The sequence below is a fragment of the Protopterus annectens genome, chromosome 14.part0, assembly GCF_019279795.1.
Source record: "Protopterus annectens isolate FY-2018-M chromosome 14.part0, PAN1.0, whole genome shotgun sequence".
Taxonomy (NCBI): domain Eukaryota; kingdom Metazoa; phylum Chordata; order Ceratodontiformes; family Protopteridae; genus Protopterus; species Protopterus annectens.
The window spans coordinates 1,102,371,196-1,102,393,784 of NC_056748.1; the positions used below are offsets into that span (position 1 = coordinate 1,102,371,196).

At 41.6% G+C, this 22,589-nt stretch overlaps 1 protein-coding gene across 2 annotated transcripts in view; it reads left to right on the forward strand.

Moving 5' to 3' along the window:
- The window catches only part of LRRC20 (leucine rich repeat containing 20), a 1,971,882-nt gene that overhangs the window by 134,842 nt on the left and 1,814,451 nt on the right, over positions 1 to 22,589 (forward strand). The gene's annotated exons all lie outside the window — the stretch shown is intronic.

Below are 22,589 nucleotides of genomic sequence, written 5' to 3' on the forward strand. Positions count from 1 at the left end.
TCCTCAGCCCCTACCTTCCTCTTTGCCATCTGTCCCATGCAGTTTTGAATCCCTGTATGGATTCTGTCTCCAACAATTCCAGTCTTCCATTCTATGGCTCCACAGCCCTCCATGTGTAAAGTATGTTTAGAAGTCCAAGGAGTGCTTGGTCCTTACAGTCAGTTTCAGTATGATGTATTATTCAGTTTGTTGTTGTGACTATTGTCTATGTTTTATTTCTCTTCCTTAAAGGGAAGTGTCAGTTTTTCTGCCTTGCTTTGAAAGGTGACCATGACTTCTTTGTGTTTACACTTTTTTATGTTCTTAGCATGCTATAAGACATTTCTGTGCAAACCATTCATCCATTCTCTTAATTATTTGTCTTAGTGAGGGTCAGGTCAGGTTAGAACATAATTTTCTATGCCCAACTAGTCTTGTGTGATTCTTGAGAATTCTCAGGCAAACTGAGAGATATGATCTCTCTATCTTATCTTGGATCTTCTCCAGGGCCTCCTTCCAGTGTGACCTCTCCATCTTATCTTGGATCTTCTCCAGGGCCTCCTTCCATGGCCATGCATAGTAGACTAGATGCAGGAGGCATGCCTGCATGGGACTATCTCAGTGGGGGCTCCATAACCCTTGGCTGATCTGGAGGAGTTGTGGCTGCACTCTGATAGCCTCCTGCTTTGCTGTGCTGCACATGTTTCATTGACATTTAATCCTGTTCCTCTAGGTCATCTCATTTTTTTCTGTTTGTATCCGCACACTCATCTTTTCAGTTACTAGCCAAGCTTATGACCATAGGTGAGAATAGAGACATAGATTGGAAAAAAAAATTACACTTTTGTCCTTTGACTCAATTGTCACTTTGTCACCACAGTCACACTTGTAGTGCTGTCACTGCTGTACCCACCCACACTTGTAGTGCTGTCACTGCTGTACCCACCCTAGTTATTCCTCTGATGCTACAAACATGCCCCAATGATACGTACAGCCATCCACTTCAGGTAGCTGCTACCCATTCTTTGCACAGAACAATCCACTCTTCGATGACAGAACCATGATCTTAAGCTCCGAAGAGTGGTTATTCATGTCATCTGCTTCGTACTGCAGAGCAAACCATTCTAGTGCTTACTGCAGCTCCTGTCCTCTTAAAGGTAACATAACATCATCCAAAAGCAACAGGTATGTACATTTTCTGTCTGCATAGTCCTTGGCTGCACATTAATAACCTGTTGGTAAAAATCATGAGTAACAGGGGAGAAAAGACTCATTCTTGGCAGAGTGCTATACCCACCCTGAACACATCTGAATGAGAACACAAGTTTCCACTTTTTCAGTATAGACACCACCTGGCTTGCAGGGTGAGCCTGGGGCCCCATACTGTTGTATAACCTCTCCAACAAACATTCCTTGTTTTGCAGTGGTATGCCTTTACTAGGGCCACAGAAATGCATGTAGAGAATGGTGGCACACTGCAGTGAATGGTGGCACGTTGCAGTGAATGGTGGCACACTGCAGTGATGCTTTCAGTATCTCTTAAAGTATAATGAGTTGATTCAATTTTCCAGAGCTAAGGTGGCCTGTGAACAGCAAACACTGTATTCTAAACAGATAAATAAGGAGAATGCCCTTTGGGCACATGTGCACTTTATTAAAACATAGTGTATTTTATCTGTTTTAATAAAGGAATTTCAGTTTGGATGTGGCACGTTCCTCATTTTTTAAATTTAGAAGTAGGACATTAGTGCTAAGTGCATGCATGCAGAGATATGCATGTGTGCACACATACATAGATATGTAGGTGTCACAGCTGTCTAAACGTACACATACTTGCATGTGCATGCAGATGTATACTCAAATATCCATACAAGTGCGCACACATGCACATGCAGGTATACACCCAGACAGCTTTATAAGCATGTACACACTATATGCATTCAATACCCATAATAAAAGAAGGCTGTGTCGCTTTGTTGTGGGATCTCTTTGACTGTCCAGAGTAATAGTTTACTGAAACAGTGAGCAGCCAGTTCTGAAAAGTAAGTCCATTTTGTTATGAGCAACTGATTAAGAACTGTAGAAGCACTTGCTTTTTGCCGTTTATCTGCAGGTTTCTACCATTTGCTTTCATTTTTGTAAGGTTATTAATTTACTTATTTATTTATGCATGCATGCATACATAATTTGCAGCTGTTTGCTTGGTGACTGTCAGAGGGTCACTAGGCTTGAGAAAATCATTTTTGCAGGATCTTCCTACTATTTTTCCTACTATTTTACTAGAAGATAAACTACTACAACATTTGGCCTTTCAACACCTGGCGGCCTTAGCATGATTTATTGCGTCATTTGGTGGTGACATTCTGTGGTCTTAGCACACTTTAAAGGGAACCTTAACACAGCTTGAGCAGAAGTCAAGCACGCGGAGGACAAAGAACACTTTTGGTCAAGATGGCTGTATATAATTTGCATTTTATGTAGAACAAAAAACTTTCCCATGAAGGTAATAATTATCTGTTTCTCACAGAAGGAATTTAATGCACAATATTGCTATGGGAAATGTTTTTCTTTCTGCTAGTGAACAAAGATTTGCTTTTGCAGCATCAGTTCCCTATTTGTCATTGCACTCTTAAAAATGCTCAAAAATATGTATTTATCATTTCATCTGTTTATTGATCAGTCACAGCATGAAATTATGGGAAAGAGTAGTGGAAGCAAGGTTAAGAAGGGACGTGATGATTAGTGATCAGCAGTATGGTTTCATGCCAGGAAAGAGCACTACAGATGCGATCTTTGCTCTGAGAATGTTGATGGAGAAGTACAGAGAATGTCGGAAGGAATTGCATTGTGTTTTTGTAGACGTAGAGAAAGCATATGACAGGGGGCCTAGAGAGGAGTTGTGGTATTGTATGAGGAAGTCAGGAGTGTCAGAAAAGTATGTAAGAGTGGTACAGGATATGTACGAGGGTAGTGTGACAGCGGTGAGGTCTGCAGTGGGAGTGACGGATGCGTTTAAGGTGGAGGTGGGGTTACATCAAGGATCAGCTCTGAGCCCTTTCTTATTTGCAATGGTGATGGACAGGTTGACAGACGAGATCAGACAGGAGTCCCCGTGGACTATGATGTTTGCAGATGACATTGTGATCTGTAGTGAGAGTAGGGAACAGATGGAGGAGATCCTGGAGAGATGGAGATATGCTCTACAGAGAAGAGGAATGAAGGTCAGCAGAACTAAGACAGAATATATGTGTGTGAATGAGAGGGAGGATAGAGGAATGGTGAGGATGCAAGGAGTAGAGGTGGCGAAGGTGGATGAGTTTAAATACTTGGGGTCAATAGTTCAGAGTAAAGGTGAGTGTGGAAGAGAGGTGAAGAAGAGAGTACAGGCAGGATGGAGTGGGTGGAGAAGAGTGTCAGGAGTGATTTGTGACAGGCGAGTACCTGTAAGAGTGAAAGAGAAGGTCTACAAGAGGGTAGTGAGACCAGCTATGTTATATGGGTTGGAGACAGTGGCATTGACAAAAAGGCAGGAGTTTGAGTTGGATGTGGCAGAATTAAAGATGTTAAGATTTGCACTGGGTGTGACAAGGGTGGACAGGATTAGGAATAAGTGTATTAGAGGGTCAGCCCATGTTGGAAAGTTTGGAGACAAAGCCAGAGAGGCACAATTACGTTGGTTTGGACATGTGCTGAGGAGGGATGCTGAGTATATTGGGAAAAAGATGCTAAGGATGAAGCTACCAGGTAACAGGAAAAGAGGAAGGCCTAAGGTAAGGTTTATGGATGTGGTGAGAGAGGACATGCAGGTGGTTGGTGTGACAGAGCAAGATGCAGAGGACAGGAAGAAATGGAAACAGGTGATCTGCTGTGGTGACCCCTGACAGGAACAGCTGAAAGAAGATGATGATGATCTGTTTTAAACAAGATTTAAATATTTTAATACAACTTACTGCATGGTGCCTGTACTTTTCTGCCTCAGAAAAGTTTAGTTATAGAGCAAAAATGGTGTCTTCCTTATAAATAGTATTGGCTTCATATGCTTTACATGATTTAGAGTCTGAAAAGGTAGGGTAATTTGAGATGAAATTTACTTTGGTTCATATGATGTTCTACACTAGAAGCATTCGAACTGCTGCTTTTTGTAATAAGCATTAGACTTGCAGCTGATCCGGTAGTATTCCTTCCCATTGCCATTGTTAATGCAGGTTTTTATAGTGGTGTGTGTGTGTGTACTTGCAAATGCAAAGTCGATATAAAGGTCTCACAGATAACATTTTCAATTCATGTTTTTGTAATTTTATTTGCGGAAACAACTGTCTTAAGAGAGAGGTATTTTGAATGCAACTGAAAGTATGGAAATTATAATTCTTGTAGGGTGCATTTAAAAGTAGCAACTGATTGCAGAGTTTTTATAATGGAAAATAAGTTCAAGAGAGAAGTGCAGGTAAATTTGTTGCATTATGTAACATTGACCTTCTAACATCAGCATACCTCTCAACCTCTTAGAGTGAGAAATCTGGACAAATCCATAAATAATGGGAGGACAAAGGCCCAAAAATAGGGACAATTTTTAAATATTGCTCTTACAAACTTTAGTAGATAGAATAACACAATTTGTATTAGCATGAATTTTCTGAAGGGTATGAAGTCAAAAATGCAAATGTCTGTTATTATTTTCTGACTTAAAACATCAATAATTTGCCAATGATTTGATAGACACTGCAGTTTTATGAAAACTGAACCAAAAATATGAGTCAAAAATCTGGACATTCTGCAAAAATATGTACATTTGAGAGGTATGAACATCAGTATTCTCGCTAGTGTTACATCACTGGAAAAGAATTATGACACAGTAAGTGTCTGTGCATAAGTTTTTCATTTGTTTAGTCTAAGCTGTCATCTGGTATCAAAATGTTGTACATCAATATAAAAGAGGATAACTGTTTAGCAGTAATGGTGGGCACTTGGGGTTGTTTTCAGAATTTAGCATCTCCTATATGGCTGTTTCTAAGCACTTTAAACTGGAGGATCTAAATGTTTTGGTCATTGTAGTCTTTTTGTAACACAAAGTGACCCTAACTTGCTTTCTTTTCTTTGTAGACCTAGAAAATATACTTTTGAAATAGTCGGGGTGGATTTTATTGAAATACCCGACTGCTTCCCTTCTTTCTGTTGCCCTTCCCTTTATCTTACGCACAGGCACTAGTTGTACCATGCAGTGGAGTCATTCACTCTTTACAGAATGTTATTAGTAGTCATTGGTGTAGTGTCTTTGGAAGTCTTGGGTTAACCAGCAGGATGGGGAAGCAGCCTAGACTTGTTTTTAAGAGCAACAAAACCTTCCAAACATTATTTGAATTTAGTTTAAGCTGCAACAGTAAATTTACTAAAAACTGGAGGATGAAACGGTGTGGAGCATGCAAGCAGTGTAGATTCATTCTAGAAGGTAGTAGTTTCCTAGTACATGGTTTTCCAAGACTGATTACAGACAAAGGCAGATTTGATTGCAACACAAAATAAGTAGAGTATATTGCCTTCTGTTCACCTTGCCCAGCATTTTATGTTGGGAAGACTGTTGGACCTTTAAAGACAAGAATTTACTAGCATGTATATGCAGTCAGTAAGGCAGATCAATTCAATGCCCTTTATAAACATTTGTTGTAATGTGGTGACTTTAAAAAGTTTTCTTTCACTGTTTTGGAGAAAGTAGAACACTTTGAAGGAGGTGGTGACTGGGAAACATTTGTTGAAAAGAGACAGCTCCACTGGCAAATTTTACTGAATGCCACCCCCCCAGGCATCATTGATTTAATATGTATTAAGCCTATTTTTTAAATTAAATCTAATTGCCTGTTTTAATGTGACAAGGTCAAGGACATTTGTAATCTTCAATACTTTTATATGCACATTTTATGACAGAATTTGTATGACACCCACCAACTTTTTCATTTTATTCTTATGAAAGCTTTTCTTTTAAATAATTTTTATAGATTAATTATTTGAAGGAACATTATATTTATTTTATGCAGCAGATTTTATGTAAGTATATTTTATGTAAGTATTTTTATGTGAGCACTTCTAGAGCTAATTTTAAGTGTGTATTTAAGAATGTGTGTTTCTTTAAATATTGCTGGTCTAAGCATGGAGCCTTTTTCTGAGTTTTTAAAAAGGAAGTTTACTCTGTTGCAGTTTCTGATGAAGTTCCTCTATTTTGCAATGAAAGCACTAAAAGTGTGGTGAATAAATGTTTGGCTGCGACTTTTGGTGCAGATTTTGTATTATTTTTAAGCTGATTTATCATAAAGAAAGCATCCTGTCCTAATCACAGTGGTGTTATTTTTATCTTCTGTATGCATTCCCCACTCTGTTACATCTCCATTAAGTTTTCCAGTAGTAGAGGATGAGACATTACTATGGACTTGGAAGGTTCTGTCTTTTGAGATAGCTGTGAAACCAGCAGGTAGTGCTATTTTTAAAGATGAGTTTTTTTAAATTTGTTGAGAAGAGAATTAATAACAGGTTTTGAATTAGCATACATTTTTGAAGGATATGAAGTTTGAATATCAAATGTCTGCCATTATTTAGTGACTTCAGTCCACAATGATTTGGCTGAAAAACACAAATTTTATGAGGAACAGACAAAAAATATGTTACAAAAATCTGAATATTTTACAAAATGATGAACTGTTGAGTGGTATCCACCTAAGGCAATTAATGAAAAAAAAAAGGTAATTCAGTTTTAGTTTTCACATGAGCTAAGTTAGTGCCCTCATGCCATTCCTACTACCTGAGCTTGTAACAGACTTATTCTGTAATTACCACAAGCCTGCGCATGGTTCAGGGTGCTTCTCGCATCATATCTGGTTACTCTGCTCTTCTTTTAGTGCTGATTTGGTGCTTTTATTTTAAACGGTTCTCATGATCTGCCTCTGCCAGGCACATTGTTTTTTAATGACTTAACATTGCACTATTTTTATGTGGAAGGAGTTGTAACTCATCAGCAGCAAGTTGCGCAAATGGAACTCATAAAATGCTTATTCTAATCATTGCTTTTGCTTATTCTATTACAGAGCTGATATTTCTTCTTTATTTTCAATTTTTTTCTTCTCTGCTGTTGTGTGACCATGGAAACAGTATATATTAAATAAGGGGGTGTAGGTAGGCCAGCCTTCTTCCAAATTCTTTTTTTTTTCTGTTTTGTTCTCATATCTGAACATATGTTTTAATCTGTTTGTAGTTTTGTGTAGATGTAATGTCATTTTGTTAATAGTGAATCATTTTTGACATTGTACTACTGGACTTCAGTTCCAGCAACAATTCATTCAATTCATTGTCAAAGCTAATTACTGCTGGCACCCTTTCCTGAGTGATCCTACATGGAAGTATCCGGTTTGTCTGTCTCCATATTCATAGAGGTCATAACTGTGTCACTGTGTACTTCACGTACAGTGCATTACATGTCCAACAGTGCTATCAGGAATAGGCCCTGATGAGGGAGGGGTGTCCGTTATATGTGATTACTTCAACAATATGTAGATCATCACCACACCAGTGTCTGTATCTGTTAAAATTGTAAGTAGTAATAGCTGGCCTGATGTGCACAGGGAAATATGTTGCACTGACTCTGTATCATTTAGCAATCTGCTGCTTATAAATTTGTTTAATCAAAGTTCACATCAAATGCCCATCATCTGCATCTCTTCAGATATCCATTGACCAAAGTTAATAATAATTCCTCATTTGGTCAGAATTCACTCATTTTAGTTGCATATTAAAACCTCAGCTTTCCTTATAACACAACACCATTAATTGACTATTCTTACGGTTTTGCCTAGCCCCTCTTCAGCTGCTCATTTCATGTTTTGCACTTCCTGTCCCAATCATGATGATGTACTCCTGTCACATCATAACAAGTTAAAAGTTGAATTCTGACAGCTGCCAAGTGACACTGATGCACAACTACTTCTGAGTTCTTGGTTTTGTAGTTTCTGTTCTTTATTTTGCCCTGCTCTTCCTTTAGTACAGTATTGTTTAAAAAGTTCTGGTTTTGAGCAAAGAAGCAACATTTTATGCACCATTCTTTAACTGCCAAGGGATTAACTATGCCTGAATTATGTGTGGAGGTGAGAAATAACATTTGTAAGGTAAAAGAGGTTTAATTCTGAGAGCGTACCTCATCCTTGTTGTGTCCTTTTAAACCTAATGGCTTCCCTGTTGCCCACTCCGTAATGTAACTTTGACTTTTAGAAGCCCCCCCCCCAAGACTTGCATTAGCTGTTCATACAAATAAGCACAAGATCATAATGGGAAGGCCTCCCCCCACTCATAACACTTTACTTAGCCTCCCTTTCATACCTTTCTACTAATATTTGCACACTGCAGTATTTACAACATTCACTCCTTCTCTGGGTTACTTTTAAATATCTGACCTTGGTTGTATGGCTTTCCAACAAAGACTGTATAAAACATCTAGCTAGATTAAAAAAAAATCCTTGCTTGTCCCAAATGAGTAACATGTGCCAGACTCTTGGGCTAAAACTAAGATGCATTATCTTCTCCTTTTGAAAGTCAACTCCCCTGGGGAGCTACCACATTGTCAACACACCCCTAGGAGTTGATCCACTAATTTGGGATTTGGGAGCTTAAGTGGACAGTGACACATGCAACAACTGGGATGCCTGCAGTGATACCTTACAAAAAGGATACAAGACTTAACTAAACAATATGCCCTACTTGAACTGTCATAATGCCCTATCGCTATATTCAGTCTCTCACAGACTGCTAAGAGGTGACCTGTGTCTGGCATACAAATCATCCTCTGACCCATTATTGATGGACTTATTTGACTTGTGGTTGTGAAGTATCAGAAATACTTGATCCAGGGACTCAGACCTGTTCTTCAACATTAACAGTACAAGCAGAAAATGATTGATTTCAACAACTGGCTAAGCTTCTGGTGTCATTCTATGGGGGAGATCCAGTACCTGTCTGTCTGGGATGACATGATTGACAGACCTCGATGCTTTGCCAGAGATGGCCTGCATCTGTCACCCCTGGGCTTCCAGATACTAGCCAAGGCTCTTGCCACCCCTATAGTGCCTTTTTTAGGTGATGTTCCAAAGACAAAATTACCACCGTAACAGCTACAAACACATGCAATCTGAGGGTCATGCTGCTGAACTTTAGAAGTCTAAATCTCAAAATGCACTTGTTTGAAGCACTCCTTAAAATGGAGAACATCGACATTTGTGCTGTAACAGAGACCTGGTTCAAGGCAGCAGAAAGCACCCCTGCACTACCAGGCTATAACTCATTCCACACCTTTCAGCCCCAGAACTTGGACTGAAGCTCCAAATGCGGTGCTGTTTCCATATTCATAAAGCATGTGCACAACTCCAGACTGGCCGCCCAACATAACGCATCAAAGATACTTCAGGTGCAGCTAACACTGGGTAAGACAGCAATTCAGGTCGTAGCCTGCTATAGGTCCCAACCATGTCCCAAGACTCACACTCCACGTTCCTAAGCACCCTGGAGAATATTAGGGTCCAACCTAATACACATACTGGGCTACTTCACCTACCCATCCATTAACTGGAAAAACTACTTGTGTACCAATACACTTGCCCAACATTTCGTGGAATTCATTAATTCCAATGCCCTGGACCAGTTTGTTCTTACCCCCAGTAGAGGTAGCAACATCCTTCACCTGGTCATTAGTAACATGGGCGACTGTTGCTCTACACCAGTAGTCAACCCCTCCCTGGTTAGATCTGACCACAAACAAATCACCTTGGAAATCCACCCCACCTCCGCAAAGGTAACCACCATGAAAAAACTTCTCCAAAACTAACTTTGGGCTCCTAAAAACAGAGGTGGTTAACTTCATGACACCCATTCAAATGGAGAATAGTTGCACAACCACTGAATCATACACCAATGCACTGTATGAATACATACACAAATGCATGGATCTTACCATACCAAATAGAACCAAGACGCTCTCCTCCAAAACAAGGAAGGTAATCTGGTGGTCCTTTACCATAAGCAAACTTTACAACAGAAGGACGAAACTGATGTGGAATAAGGTGAAGTCCCAAGACTGGAAAAACTCCCTTATCACCCTCAACAAAAAGTTGAGATCCCTCATTAAATCCTCTAAAGCTAGCTATGAAATCAGAATTGCAGCAGATAGTAGAGACAACCACAAGGCCTTCTATAGTTATGTAAAGAATCTCCATAGCAACACCCAGATTTGCTCTGAGCTACTGCACAATGGTACCTCCCATACTGAGCCAACAGATATTGCCAATATACTGGCCGACAGATTCAGTGCCAACTTTGCACAGGTTAAAACCGCTATCCAAGGCCAAGAATACAGCTTCTGTGGGACCTGACAATATCCCTGGCTGTGTTCTACATGAACTACAGAGTGAACTGGCACTTCACCTCTGTGCCCTGTTCAGTCACAGCCTCACCTCAGGCTTTGTCCCTACCAAATAGTGTACTGCTACAGTCATCCCTCTCCACAAAGGAGGAGCGACTACAGACCCTGGGAACTATCGGCCCATTAGCCTGACAACTCTGATATGCAAAGCTATGGCATGCATCATCATGGACCTAATAAACAAGGATATAGGGAATCTCCAAACTCTGGATCCCACAGAGTTTGGTTTTGTGAAGGGTAGGTCATGCCTGCTCAACCTGGTCGATTTCTTTGAGTCAGTCACCAGAGCTGTGGATGAAAGCAAGGTGGTTCATACAGCTTACCTTGATCTGGCCAAGGCCTTTGATGCCATTCCCCACTCAGGAATCATAGAAAAACTCACTAAGCTATGCATCAACCCCTATATCACTAGGTGGGTTGCAAACTGGCTCACAGATAGAACCCACAGTGTGAATGTAGCTGACTCCAAGTCAGACTGCCGACCAGTCACGAGTGGAGTCCCACAGGGTTCATTCCAGGGTCCTCTCCTGTTTGGTATCTACTTCTCTGACGTCCAGGCCAACACGAAGGGACTCTGGCTGACAATGTTTGCATATGATTGCATGCTGGGAGCTATTATTAACTCCCCAAGTGATGTTGACATCCTACAGAAAGGCCTTACTGAGACCAATGACTGGTGTCAGAACCATGGCCTTAAGCTCAATGCCAAAAAAATGTGTCATCATCCCCTTTGGGAAAAAAACTGGTTCCCATGAATTACCACATCGCTGGTAGTCCACTGAACACAGAAGACGTTATAAGAGATCTGGGAACACAGGTTGACAGCAACCTCTCTTTTGATCACCACAGTGTCATTGTGGTCAGAAAGTCCTTGTATGTGGCACATCTCATTACTAAGGGTTTTGCATCCCGGAAAAAAGAGGTCATTGTCTCCCTGTACTCTTCCCTCATTAGGTCAGTCATCGAGTACAATGCCCCATTTGGCATGCACCTCACTAGACACCTGCACAACTGGAGAGGCTGCAAACGTACCTCACAAAGAGGATCCTATGCCTTAAACACTTGCCCTATATGGACAGGCTCAAAAAACTCCAACTATTCTCTGTCTCATATCGCCTACTTAGAGGTGAACTCTGCTTGACTTACAAAGCCATATCTGACCCAGCTCTGTTAGAAATGCTACATCTAAAGAAATCCCAATCCCTCCACACCACACGGTCCAGAGACCTCAACCTCATTACCATAATTAACAGAACATGCTGGAGGGACATGTTCATAACCCAGAGACTGCCCATGCTATGGAATAGACTTCCCATACATGTCAAACAGAGCACCTAACTGGCTCTCTTTAAGAGAAATATTGATGAGTGGATAGGAGATAGAAAATTCACCCTGGGGATCACTCCAGTGGCTCTACTCAACAGAGGCACTGGGAACTAAGGTCAGGTGTAAGGATGCAAGGATAATCCTATTGGCTAGGCTTGAAAGGGTCCAGGGCCATTAACCAAGTACACACCTATGAAACACGTATGAACCTATGAACAGAATGGTTTGGAGGGGCAGGTATATCTCACAGAGAAGATCATTGCTCTGGAACAGCTTCCCATTCCATGTAAAACAAAGCTCATCCCTGACCAGATTCAATCATAACTTGGATCAGTAGATGGGAAACAGGGCATGTATCCCAGGACACCCCACTGTACTACTAATGTATAGAGGCAGTTCTTAAATGGTATATCCCAACAAATGGTTCATAGGTTCATAGTTCAGTACTAGGCTTTGTGGGCAATTTTTAGCCTAGCCAATTACCGCATGTGAGAATCAAACTCTGCACCTTGAGTTTATAAGGTAAACACATTAACTGTCATGCCAACATCCCACTCCCCTTCAAATATGCAGGTTTTGAACTAGTAATTATCACCTGAGTAATTTATAACACTAGAGATTGGAAAGGGTTGTGTGACTCTAAACTCAGATGGAATATGTTATTTTTAATCACCAAATGGGATAATTGGCTAGGCTTAAAATGGCCAACACTGACAGGTAGCCTAGTACTAACCTATGAACCTAAGGTAACAAGCCTGCACTGTTCCTCTCTACATGTCATATTTTCACCAAGTTGACATCTATTTCCATGTGGTTAAAAAGAGGTGACAATATAGTCTCCACATATTAATACACCCCATACTCTGCACCCTAATTCTGCATACTCCTTTCCTAGATCAGAAATTGTAGGAAACATCTGAGCTGCCCATTTCTTAAGTTCTTGCTCTTGAACCCCTTAGATAACTTCTAAAATGATTTATGCTGTCTGGGCATATGTTCGTTTCACTGTTGCAGTCATCACACTTGGGTTATCTACCTGCAGGTAGCCCTCAGTCGGCCTGAATACCAGAGTCTTGGGATTTCTGTGTCAGAAGCTGTCGCCTCTTCCATGATGTCAAGTCGTCAGGGATATAAAACATGCAGCTGACGCCATTACATCAGTCTTTCTTGCTTTGGAGGAGCCCGAAGCAGAAGCAGTTCACAAGTGCCGGTGGGCTGCTACCTGAAATTTTCATTTTACAAGTTTCAGACCCCTTCCCTGCTGTCTCAGCAGTAGGGACAGATTTTGCATCCACAGCTGCAAACCCTAAACCTTGCAGCCTGCCTTATCCCCTAAATTCACCACCAGCAACCCTCAGCAAACAAGTGCTGGACGTCATCCTTGAAGCCAGAAGGCCTAGTACTAGGAAATCCTATGCTGAAAAGTGGAAAAGATATTGTTCTTGGAGTCAGTCTCAAAGAAAGGACACAGCCGTGCCCACCTTACCTCAAATCCTTGATTACCTAGCACAGCTGCTCCACAGAGGCCTATCCTTCTCATCTATTAAGATTCATGCCTGTGCCATCTCAGCTCATTATAATCCTGAACCACCTCTCTTTTCTCACCCTCTCATCAAACAGTTCCTGAGAGGAGCTAACAATTTAAGGCCCCCTAGGAGAGCTCCCACCCCGGCCTGGGACCTTGACTGTGTACTGGAGAATCTCACGCGTCCCCCTTTTGAACCTGCTGCTTCAGCAGAGTTACAATTCCTCTCTTCGAAAACAGCCTTACTGCTAGCCATCACTTCAACAAGAAGAGTGTCTGAGTTACAGGCACTAATGGCAGTGGAACCCTTCATTATTTTCCATGCTGACAGGGTTTCCCTCAGGACTAACCCATCATTTATGCCAAAGGTGGTATCCAGTGTGGCTTTAAACCAATCCATTCATTTGCCAGCCTTTTCCCCTAATCCTCAGAATAAAGGGGAAAGGATCCTGCACTCCTTGGACATGCATAGACAGCTCAGGTCTACCTTGAAAGGATTAATCCTTTCAGAAAATCTGACCAGTTACTAGTCAGCTTTGCTACAGGAGCAGAGGGCAAGGCCATTTCAAAGCAAACCATTTCCAAATGGATAGCACACTGCATCCATTTCTGCTACAAGCACCATGGAAAACCTACCCCACAGGGGATCAGAACTCATTCCACTAGGGCTACCTCAACCTCTACAGCATTTATCAGAGGAGTCCTTACCAGGGACATCCTGGAAGCTGCAACCTGGAGTTCTGTGCACACCTTCACCAGGCATTACCACTTACCTATTTTTTTTTAAATCCAGAGCTGGATTTGCTACAGCAGTCTTACAAGGCCTGCTAGCCAGCCCTAACACTTCTTGACTGCCTCCACCCTTCCTTAGCTTTGGGAATCAATCCAAGTGTGATGACTGCAACAGTGAAACACAAAGAACATAGTACAGTTGTGTACACTTACCATAAATGTAAATGTTTGAGTGTGTTCACTGTTGCAGTCCTGGTTTCCCTCCCACCAGCCCCCTGATTTTCTCTATCCTTTCTACCTATCCTCTTTATGACCATATTCTATGGCAGGGGTATTTACTTTTTACTGGAGGTGTTCCACACCATTTAATTGCTTCCTATTTTGGGGGCTCCTGACATTTGGGGCAAGAAAAACTGATGTAATGCATTGGCTGCATGTTTTATACACCTGACGACTTGACGTCATGGAACAGCATCCGATGCAGAAATCCCAAGACTCTGGTTTCGGGCCGACTGAGGGCTACCTGCAGGCACATAACCCAAGTGTGATGACTGCAACAGTGAATACACTCGAACATCTACATTTATGGTAAGTGTACACAACTGTACTTTCCTTTTAATTGGGTCCATTGATTCCAAGAGTTACAGATGCAAATCTATTTAACAAAGCTCTGCAAACACACAATGGTCAGTGAGTACCTCCTCAGTATTTGCTTATTCACCTGTCAAAGTCTCCTGTCTATTACCTTGAAACTCCACACCACAAACATTCACCTGGTACCATTTACAAGTAAACAAGTCAATAACATGACTGTTAAATATGTCATTAATATGTTGTTAAAACCAAAATGGAACATACTGGAAAAGCCTTCATAATTGCACACTTTGATTTGATTTGAAATACTTGCTGTATTGGATAAGTAGAGAGTGTCCATGTTCTGCCTCCCTGGATATTAAAGAGGTCACCTAAGGCCATTAAGTGTATCCATGATTTTCAGTGTCAGAATCTGTGACAATGGATGCTCCTTTCTCTCAGTGTGATAGAGGGATATGGTTGAACTTGTAGATGCCCTTCCCCAGATTGATGAATTCTTTGCAGTTAGTAAGATGCCTGAGCGTAATACTTAAATATGCAGAAAAGAGTATTGGCTTCAACTATTGTTTAGATTATGGTGTCACTAACTGGGGGATTCATTTCCTCTGATCATCTGAGGAAATGTGTGGGGGTCCAGACCTGTTTCACAAGTGGTTGGCTACACCTCTTCCCAAAGGGGTTCAGGTACTAAGTATACATTTTTTCTTTCCCTCTAGTGCCTTTATTTAAGCAACATCAAATTAGTGGCCACTCTAAGCTTAAATCAACAGATAAAAATGAAGTGAAGGTGGGACTCATCAGTGCCCATGGCTTAACTAAAACAAGCAAACATGCCGAGTGGCTTACTTTGATTATGAAGGAATTGAGGTATGTGCTCTTGCGAAGACATGGTTAAATGTTTTGCTCAGCATTCTACAAATATGTAGTCACTACTCTTTCCACTCAGCCTGTCATATTGACCAAAAAGGTGGTATAGCCATTTTCATAAGTCAATCCTCCTTTCTTACGTAGTGTTATAGAAAGGAATTGTGGGTGTGAAGTACTTCACACCCATGTAGCAATAAGTGTTACAGAACCCATGTTGTACTCCAATTACATCACCCCAAGAAAATGACCAGTTCCTGAAAGAGCATATAACCTTCTCTGTAACAGAACTTTACCTGATAACCTGAGAACTATTCCTCAACCAGTTTGCTGGAAAAGCTGGTAAATCTTCATAAACCTTAATAATGTCAAATAAATGGTGAAATGCCAATAAGGGGAAAAATTTGAGCTCATCCTGACAGGTATCCCTATCTGCTGTCCTAAACTAAATGTTGCCCCACCCTCTTTTTTGCTTTTACCACAATACTGTGATATTTCATGCGAACCAATCCTAAAAACTGCCATTTTTAGTAGTTTTTCAAATGGAAACTGTGGTGCCAGATTGCATTGTATCAGTCTGTTGAGATTGTATAACACGCTGGCCTCATAACCAGTGAAATTGTTTCTAAACCTCTACAACATTTTTTTTAAATAACTGCATTGAAAATTTATCCACATGAGAAATATAATGCAAAGGTCTTCAGTAAACCTGAATGCTGGAGGTGCACATCAACAAAGTATTATACCAAAATTAATCAGATTAACAAATCTAATACCATTTCTGCCCATAAAGAACTTGTAAAAATCAAAAGAAGCAAAGTTTCATGCTAAGCAAAACTTGGCATCAGGCAGAGTGGTGATGATAATACCTTCTGCAGTCATATTTGAAAAATAAAGGGGAAGAAACAAAAATGTAATGAGGTACAACAAAGTGGTATCAGCATAAGAGAGCTAAGATACTGCTAATGCACTCCAGATTTGGACCAAACTTTATGCCACAAACTCTATCCACTCTTCCTCTGTGTGTCCTGACTCCATAAAATGAAATCTTACATTGTAACATTTGTCTTCATAAGGTCTGAAACCCCTTTAAGGAACATGGTTGGATACCTAGAAGCCTAATTTTGTCCATTGAAACATAGTCTTGTGTACTCTTTATGCACATTCCTAGTAGAACATTAAAACTTTCACCAATAATTGTGAATTGTGGTTCTGGTCTACAAAGGTTGCTGATCCACAGACTCCAGTAATTACAGACTGATCGAGCTCACAAACATGCATAAGTTGATGGTGAGGATCATCATGGAACTTGTGTAGAAAGCCGTTTCCAAATCTTATACTACATGACCTTATCCCAGCATAGTTTTGTCAAAAGAAGGTCTTGAATGTTTAACCTAGGATATTTTTGAAAGTGCGACTACCATCCTGGATAAAGGTTTCTGTCAGTGAAATTTAGCTAGATTTGGTTAAAACATTTGATACTATACTCCCTGACAGGATAGTCATATTGTAGGATATACAAGACAGTTAGACCAGAGGCCACATGTTCCTCGCTAATAACCACCCTCAGAACCATGATCTGAGAGTAAATGAAGTCACGACAGCGGATGTGCCACTGGATAATTGGCCTTATACAATGGAATAGCAGTACTCTTGTTCTTACCATCCTGTGAATCCAGCGGAGTCCCCTAAAGGCTCTTTCCAGGGGCCATTCCTTTTTTTGCATATTTTCTTAGATGTTGAAACTGACTCTACTGCCTGTTTCCCACATGTGCAGATGATTGCAGGCATGGGTCCATTGTCCTGAACCCCACTGATACCACCTCCATGACATGGGTGCATTGTCCTGAACCCCACTGATACCACCTCCTTGACATGGGTGCATTGTCCTGAACCCCACTGATACCACCTCCATGACATGGGTGCATTGTCCTGAACCCCACTGATACCACCTCCATGGCATGGGTGCATTGTCCTGAACCCCACTGATACCACCTCCATGGCATGGGTGCATTGTCCTTAACCCCGCTGATACCACCTCCATGGCATTGGTCCATTGTCCTTAACCCCACTGATACCACCTCCATGGCATTGGCCCATTGTCCTTAACCCCACTGATACCTCCTCCACTCATGTAGCACATAAATCATTACACCTGAAAGGTGCAGAGAAATGACCTTGCCTTCAGAGGCTAAAACTGCAGTATTCTAGCATTTGGCAACCTCCCTGCCCCACTGACTTTATGCACTATTGATGGCCAACAGTTGACAAAGTATGTAGTCCTTATAGATGATGACCTTTCATTTGATGCCCATATGCTGGAGAAGTAAATTGTCCCAGTTTACACAGCTGTTTTCAGATTCTCAGATCAGTCGTAGAATACCACGCTGTGTATTTTAACCTACTTGCACCATCTGGTGCAAGTGCATTTGAAGATGTACAAAGATTATTTTCAAAGCAAATTAAAGTTTCAGTGCTTGTCTTTTCATGAAAGATTTCAGCAGCTTTCTCCCTCTTCTCAGTATTTTATAGCCTTCTTAGAGGATATCTACACCTGACATAGACAACATTAAAATACCCATTATTATCTGAGACTGTTTTCTTAGAACAGTCCCTCTGTAAGACCCAACGAGAAGAGTATACGTTCACTAAAAACTGCTGTCAGCCATACTGTGAAATGTGATTATTTCATATGTCAAAGACTTGTAGGGCCATGAATTAAATTCTCTCTCATTTAAAGTCAGCTCAAAAATGAATTGGATGACCGCATGGGCACCTGCAAGTTCCAACACAAGATTAAGGGCAGCAAGATCCTCAGAGGCCAGTAAGCTTTGAGCTTTTTCACCAAACGTATACCCCAGGGTCCACCGCTCTCTGTGTGACATTTGTAGATCCCTGTGCTCCTAACTGGACATTTTAAGAAGTCACTATTTAATGTGGAGGTATGTGTTGGTACAACAGGATCATGGTTACAGCAGTGTGTATAGATGATGTCATCTGTGACATCAGCAATGTATACAGCTGATGTCATAGATGTCAAAAAAGTTAAGTCAAGCTTATGAGGCTGAGTCAGTGTATGCTCCCAAGCACAATGCAGTGACATACAGCTCCAGCTAGAGGCTGGCTTTCTGACTGCCACAAGAAAGACTGCACAGCAGCCAACAGAAAGAGCAATGAATATGTGCACAACACAATGGCAGCCCTGCACACCTTATAAATGGGAAGAAACTTAGATTGAAAGGGGGCAAGGAAGCAAGAAGAGAAATATAGGTGGGTATCCAGAAGGCATGGATGATGGAGGGGAAGGATAATTGTTTTCTCAGGCAAAGCCTCTTTTGTAAGATTTACACAATAAGGGTAGGTGGGGAAAGCACGTCTTTGGATGGGATAGAGGAATAGGAGCAGAGACAGATGAAGACTCAGACAGACAGGTGCAGTAGTCAGAATAGGTGAGGAAGACATTGGATGTCCACATGCATACAAAGAGTGGACAAGTGATGATGGGGAATTTTAGACAATGAACAAGGAATGAGAAATAACACATAAGGGAGGGAGCATATTGATATGGGCATAGGATGGGCTTTTGACATGGTCGATTGACAGGCTAGCATACAGGGCAATGATCTCAGGCATCACTCATCTGGATGACCAGTGTTATAGGCTATATGGACCACAAGCTTCCTTATCTGATGCTGGGGTACCATTGGAAATGCATTCTGTTCACCTTCAGGGCTAGGGCTTTCACATGTCACTGCTGAGAAGCAGACAAGGAGCACACTATTATTTTTCCAGGTCACTTTCAGCAGCAGGACCATCATCCCTCAGCCGAAAGAGATACCTGGCGGCCACTGGTGACACGGTGCAAGAGACACTGGCTGGGAGAAACTGTAACTGCAGCCTCTGCTCCTTTTCTACAACTGGATCTGAGGAAGGATGATGTCATATCAAGTTATCACAAGCACAGTTGCAGTTTTACAGTGGACTGTTGCAGAATTCAGGCATACCACTATTGACAGAGATACTGCCACCATCTATGGCACCCAACATTGTTTCTCTGCAGCTGCAAAACAAAGAGCACGTACTGCTAAGCATACACGTGCAACACTGTACCTAGTACAGTGCAGTCATAGTACCCAAGGAATAAATGCTTACTGTATATCTGTGGATATTTCTCATTAACCTCTGCCTCCTATCACCAGAGCAGATTTGGTGGTACCACTTCATGTCATCATAATGTATCCCAGTGTAAGTGAAGCCAGGAATCCACCTTCCAGAAGGGGCCATTTTACTGCCATAGCAGACACCACTAGAATTCTCTGTGCAGTAAGAACAGTTAAAGATTACTGTCCCTGGCACACCATTCAGGAGAGAACCCTGATTTTCCTACTGGCTACTTGGTAGTTCCACTCTAAGTGCAAAAATATGATAGACTCATGAGCATGGATGCATGCTTGTGAATCATGTGATGAGCAATGCAGTGTTACTCCATGGTGCTACATGTACATGCTATATGCATAATCATACAGAACACATTTTTCATGCCTGCCATGACATGCGTAGCTTGTAGTGACATATGGGTGGTGAATTGTATGCAGGCAGCAATTCACAGCCACTGGTATTATTTGGTTTCAGTAGCATAACCACCAGATAGTAGCACAATATAACTCATTACTACCATTTTGTGCAATGCTACTTATAACCTTAGAGCTATAAGGGATTCTAATATGAGTAAAATCATTGTATAAATGGATCTAAAAAGAGGTATGGAAGGAGTTCTGTCTACTAAAGTACCTTGGCAAAAAAACACAGACCTGGGGGTGGCGAGTGAGGCAGGTGTCATGGATATCAAGACAATAGTATGGCACAGTCATCTACTTGTGGGGAGCGGGAGGCATTAAGCTTTGAACACAGGAAACTGTGATGATTACGTGCTAAAAGCAGTTTGGGGTTCCATAGCTATATGTCAAAGAATGGGTGCAGTGACTAAAGGACATGAGACTGTATACTGCAGTTAACTAATTGCATTATGAGGGGAGGCCATGATCATAATTGCATGCTGCTTACAGCATGGCATAGAGACCCACTGGCTGACATGTTATGCCCAGGGATGCTAAGCCTTAAAGTTTACTAATGATGAGAATGAAGTACTATTGCAAACCCTGTGTATACGGCATACTCCTCCTGTTCAATGTTCGTATATGGCATACTCCTCCTGTTCAATGTTCTGCATACAAGCAGTACTGCGGCTACATTTGGCAGGGAGTGCTGCAGGTTGCGAATGCTGTGAGCAGCCAAAATTCTTTTCTACAGCAGGTGCATTAGATGGTTACTAAAACTCAGTGGGATACAGGATATTGTAGCAGACAGGTCCATGCCAATGGGGATGGACTACTAACACAACTGGCTCAGCTGACATTAGAGCTTCTGGTCTTATGTGGCCAGTAGAAGTGGACTACCATACCTGGAGTTAATTTTGATGTGGTAGCAAGGCTGGCATCAAGCACCTAATTCAGTACAGGAAGCAACCATTTAATAATGTACTTAGCAATATACTGTAGCAAACTCTATGGTATAATCAAAGTTATGGCTTGCCCAAGGCCCACCTGCATAGCTGTCCTTCTAGGCACCTCTAATCTGCAAATGTAGCAACCTGCAGCAAAAAACATCTGTCAGTTTGTCCTGTAATGACATTTTCATGTAACAGTATGCATGCATAAGGGATTACAGAGGCACGTGTGCATGGGCTGACAATGGCATCATGTATGTTCTTGTTTCTAAAGGTTCCAGTGTTGGAAGGACCAGCACAACAGTCATAGGACACAGTAACACTTTCTTCAACACTGCATGAGGGAGGGATAACCCACATCCACCATTACAGATGCCACTGTAGAGGTACAGGCTGAGCATATAGTTTCAGCAATGTATGACAGGCACCCTGTTCCTGAGAGTGCCACTCAAGCTCCTATATCCCCAGTCCAGACATCTGACCTACTATTCTGGAGAGACAAGTGGGTGTGCTGCCATGACTCCAGGATATGGTTATGACACTGAATTAACCAGTGGATGTGTAAATCAATGATCCAGAAACAGAGTGGTGTTACCCACAGCATTGTTGAAATGGTGAGTTCATTCCATGGCTTGTGTGAGGAAATGCTCTAACTGCATAGTGACCTGGAATATAGGGACAGGGATTGCACACTGCTGAGATGGGATTAGTGGTGACAAATGTTGCCTGTAAAGGACCATCTGGGAGATATATTGGAGTCACCACCTGGACTGCCTCTGCAGGCAATACAGCTTGTGGCTGTGAGAGCGTCCTGATGTAAGGTGGTTAGACTACACAGACCATAGGTGCAATTAAATTGATGTCACCTGTGGAGACATGGCCTGTCACCTCTGGTTGTGGACATTGTCTAAGTCATGGGTAGTGCCACTTCTTAGGCTCAACATATGGGATACTCAATCCCGGTGTACCTGCATGGCCTTGTAATTTTACTGCTTCCGTGTCATAGGCTGGATTTAACCCCAAGATTGCCAACCATCACAGAGAATATTGAACTATTATACTGTGGCATCTTGACTGTATTATTGCAGGATGTGATCCCTGATTCTTCACAATCTCCCAGAGTATATGGTTACAGCATTCACCTCCCATAACCCAACCCAATATTGTAGTGCTGCAGGCAAGTGTACCCTGCTCAGCTACTACCTTTGTAGATATAGTGATGGCTGATGCACAGAGTGGTCAGTCTGTGCAATGATCTGCATAGCCTGGATGTGATATTGCATGCATACATTTTATTGTGCTTCTTTGTCATGATCCATAGTTGTGGACCAACCACCCAGCTCTTTGCCAGTGCTCCAATGCTTTGTGCCTGCATCTGTCTAGGTTGTTGTATGGGTGTCACTGTATATTTCTTGCTTGACTCTTCACCCTGCCCTTTTCCTGTTTGACAGGTGCTACCATGTTGTTCACCTGCTGCTCCAGCTATGTGCGTGATACCATGTTGTGGAACATGGCAAACACAGCAGATATCTAGCTGCATATGCCCAGGTTATATTGAAGTACCTCTCTTAAAGCATCTAGATATTGAAAGCACCCCTTCAGAACTCCTAATACCT